This window comes from Athene cunicularia, assembly GCF_003259725.1.
Source record: "Athene cunicularia isolate RWA chromosome 11 unlocalized genomic scaffold, athCun1 chr11_part1, whole genome shotgun sequence".
Classification (NCBI taxonomy): Eukaryota; Metazoa; Chordata; class Aves; order Strigiformes; family Strigidae; genus Athene; species Athene cunicularia.
In genome coordinates this window covers 10,712,448-10,716,703 of record NW_020799113.1, presented here as the reverse complement: position 1 = coordinate 10,716,703, position 4,256 = coordinate 10,712,448, and the positions used below count along the sequence as shown (strand labels likewise).

Here is a 4,256-nt window from a genome sequence, read left to right as displayed (position 1 = left end):
GAGGTGGAAGAAAGAGGTGCCCTTGTACGTGAGGGTGAGGACCTGCTGGGCAAGGTGGGGTTATGTGGAGCAGGTTACAGATCCATGGGCATGTACAGGAAAGGATCAGCTTCATGCTACAGCGTCCTTCTCACCTGTCTTCACTCCCAAGGAAACATTGCAAGTAATCGTAGTGCCTGGCTGCTGAGTGGGAGATCTGGCTTTTGTTACTGGCCCTGTTCCTGAGCCGTGTTAGTGGTGAAGTTACTCAGCCTGCAAAATCTGTGTGGTGCTTTCCCAAAATGCTGTAAACTTTAATTCATGGAAAAGTTTTTGAGCTCTCGAGATGGAAGATTCTGGAGAAGGTGAGATATAAATAGGCAGATTGGAAAGAGAGAAAGTGTTGCAGATAAAAGGTATTTTCTGCCTTCAGACAGCTAATGAAGTCTTTGCCTGTATGATACGAGTTGTTTGGGGGTGATTTGGTGTCACGAGCCTGCAGGCTGCCCCATGTTCAGATTGGCACCGTGGAACTGCGGGACACCTGAGAAGTGATCATAGGTCTAAAGCTGATCCTCCTGCTCTGCTGTGGCTCTGCTCGTGAAACCTAGAAGCGGGAGATTCCCTAGAAGCAGCAATGTACACTTCCCTTTACGTAGGTCAACCTAGTAGTAATAGGAGCAGGACCAACATGTAATCTCCTGCTTTAAGGGTTTGGTTTTTAATCCAGGAGGATTTACGCTTTGGGTTACAGGTGCACAGAGGTGTGCGCTCCCAGGGCTGTCCCCGGGCAGGCCGCTTGTGGAGCTCCCAGGAATGGCTCTGTCCCGTCCCGGGCCTGAGAAGCACTAAATTTTAACAAGTTGCTGTTGGAGGAAAGGAAGGAAACAAGGTATTTGCCCATTTGCTTTCTATTAAGACTATGGAATGTGGATCCTGTTCTAATAACCAGACCCATGATTAGGTAATGTTAAGTTTGCTGCAGAAGTAGTTTAGTAAGTATTTTAGTATGCAGATAAGCCATTGATAAGTGGGTGCATTCACAAACTCATACATTTTTATGCCTAAAAGGGGAGAATTCAGTGTATTGGTACCACTTCCACTGCAGTGTCTTAAAAGTAATGCATGGTGGGTGGCACTAGGTGTCCAGACGAATTGAACTCAAACAAACAGGTCATTTATTTTATTTACCCTGAAAGGAATTTTTGTTTTTTAAATGTAACTCTAGATATGAATTATGTGTGGAAGATAGACTTATGATTTTCCTGTGTTTGATTAAAGGTAAAGAATCAGAGATTTGTTTATGTATTTATCTATTTGTTTCTTTGCTGTGGTAAGACCAGTAGTTATCCAAACAGTGGGACTGACCTAATAAAGGACATATGCATAATTGATCTCCATCTGTTTTTCAATATTTATTCTCTCTCTATTTTTTTAATAGAGTTCAGTTCCAGAAGTACATCCCGAAGTATTTTTAAGGTGGTATATTTTAGCATCTCTGTAAAAGGTCTTATTTTATGCTGGCCACTGAAATGAAAAGGTTTGTTGTTGGTTCCACCCTTTAGTATCCCTTCAAGAGAGATTATATCAAAGAAGAAGAATTAAATTAAAATTGATTGGTGTTATTGATTTTTCTTTTTTTTTTTTTTTTTAACGGGATAAAGGGCGATGGAAACAGCATATGCCCCTATGCTGTTTTACTGATGGACTATTTTTTAAAAACATAAAGAGCATATGTGCCCAATTTACATATTTACTAATTAAAAAGGATTCCTGGAAACATTAAGTAGACTATCTTCTGTAACCTTTAACATTGTGGCTAATGGATACAGCCTAGAAATTTTCATAGAAGGTCCTCTAAATAATGTAGATGATTATGAATATGTAACTAGTTAATATGCAGCTACGAAAGGATTATCATGTAGAGGTTAATGAACATGCTGCTCTTATGGTTTTCAGGGCTTTTCTTTCTGTGCTTTTAGCTCACTTCATGCATGGAAAGTCATGTATTGGGAATGGAAAGCTTCCTGTCTTTTCTATCTTCATATGTAATGGGGCAATTAAACCGGAACTTTCTTAAAGGATTTCATAAACATTTTTCTATGCTTAATTATGTTGTGTACCTCACAATCACTACCAAATCTGAAAGAATGAAGGATGTTGCTAGAATAGGCTCTGACTTTTGTACCTGTTAGTGGTGGGCTCCATTGGGTGTTAGCATTGTGACCAAACGTTGCTGTGCTCTATGACACCTTTTATAAACCTTTATACACCTTTTATACACCTTTTATGGAAGCTTTACTCTTCACGTGGGCTTAATATTAAGAGTATGAATTAGAGTTCTGACTTGTTGTCCTGCAGAAGTCTGTATGTTTGCTCTTAACCCTAAAAATAGCTTGCACATTAAAGAAAATGTTTGCTAGACATTTGATTTGTAGGAGTTTAAAGCAAATGATAAATTTAAACTTGCCTTACACGGGACAAGCTACCTGGCTGGATTTCCTGATAGGTTATGGAATAGCGTGACCACAAATGTAGAACTGATTCTTTTCATTTAAGTACCTTATTCTTTTTAAAGGATTACTAGCTCACAAAATAGTCCCATTTATTTTACTCCTATATGAGTAGAAAGTACAGGGTCTGAGATCTGTTCTGCAATAGCTGCACATATGCTATCTGAAAAAAAAATTGTCTTTCATTCTGTTGTTTGGAAAAAAAAAAAGAATTATCTGCTCCAGTGATTTCAGTGGTACTTGAATGTATGTTATTGTTTTCTCTGCAAATTTTCTCATTAATTGCTTTCAAATGTTAGCATTATTTTGACTATATGAAAAAAATGAAATTTATAAAAAAAAAATCTGGAAAATGCTTATATTGAGAAGATGTCTAGACATATTTAATTGCCTCATGGCTTCATTGCATTTCATATAATTGAATGAAATTGTTTGTGTTATATTTTTGGTAACCATTATTCAGAGATCAGAATATGTTTTGAAAGACAAAATCTCCACGTAATTATGGCAGAGAAGGTCACAGGTTTCAGCATCCTGTCTGTTTGCTATATCTACATAGTGTAAAAAAATAGAGTTAAAAAAGAAAAAATATTTCATTTTAACAATGTGCTTTATTTTGTAAATTATTTTGGATCTCTGGGGAAAGCCTGTGGCATAAAGAAATAAGTGAAATATTCAGATGGAAACTTTGTTATTTTGACACCCAGAAAGAACAGAAGGGAAGCCAGCAGCCCATAATGGTGTCAAATATCCTTCTATTTAAACACCACAAAATTAGTTTGTGCTTTTTCAAATTAAAATGGCCAGCGTAAACATTTGTTGATGCACTGATATAGGAAAAAAATGGTTTTGATGCTGCGGTGTTCATTTGTTTTTGTTTTTTAATAACTGTGGAAGTTACATTGGTGTCTTGTTATAATTTATGTTGTTTTCTTATTCTGCAAACGTGTAACTCTGAAAATAGATCTGCAGATTGCACAAAGTACTACTTATCTTATATCGTGTGTCACCTAATAGTTATGGAGCAGGTATTGTACCAAAATATGAATTGAAAAGCTGTAATTTTTTCTGTGGTTATCAGTCTGCATTAGTGTGTGATAAAGTGTGCTGCTTAAGGACTACCATTCACATGCCTTTGCACTGACAAATAAAAATGTATATAGAAATACCACCAAATCTGTAAAGCTACTGTACTAGTTTCTGATGCATTGACATTGCAGCTGTGTGCTTAGCCTTGTTTTTTCATGAGTAGTTATCTGTTTTAATGACAGGTGGTCACTAGCTGCCAAGAAAAGATCCAGCACTGGTAAGTGAAGAATGTTTGATTACATGTCTAAAATACTGATGAGTAACCTAGTTATATTTTAGTAAAGTATTGCTATTTATTCTACTGATAGCCAAATCCAACTAGCATGTTTTTGGGACTGTAGTTAGTGATAGCTCAGAATTGTTGCAGTGTACTCTCTTTAAAATGTATATATTTTCCGTTGAAATCATGATTTTAAATCATAAATACACTGAGCCTTAGTGTTTATACTTCTGTTTTAAATACCCAGCTCATTCATCATTTTTCCCCAAGCACCTTGTGGGATGAATACTGAATTTGCCTGATTGGTGAATAGGTATTCCCAGGGTAGAATTAATTGTTCTTGTTGTTTTCTTTCTAACTATGGAGCAAGTAGGGAAATTCTGCTTCCCTCCCTCCCTCCATCTGCTAAAACAATGTGAAAGTAATGTTTCCCTGTTCTCTACCCCCCCCCCCCC

General features: G+C 36.9%; 1 protein-coding gene across 1 annotated transcript in view; it reads left to right on the top strand.

Annotated features, from left to right (window-relative positions):
• The first annotated feature begins 712 nt into the window (after positions 1-712).
• The window catches only part of URI1 (URI1, prefoldin like chaperone), a 33,341-nt gene continuing 29,797 nt past the window's right edge, over positions 713-4,256 (top strand). The window contains exons 1-2 of the mRNA XM_026856546.1: positions 713-871; positions 3,764-3,798. The gene's annotated coding sequence lies outside the window, so the exon portion shown is untranslated. The remainder of the gene's footprint in view (positions 872-3,763; positions 3,799-4,256) is intronic.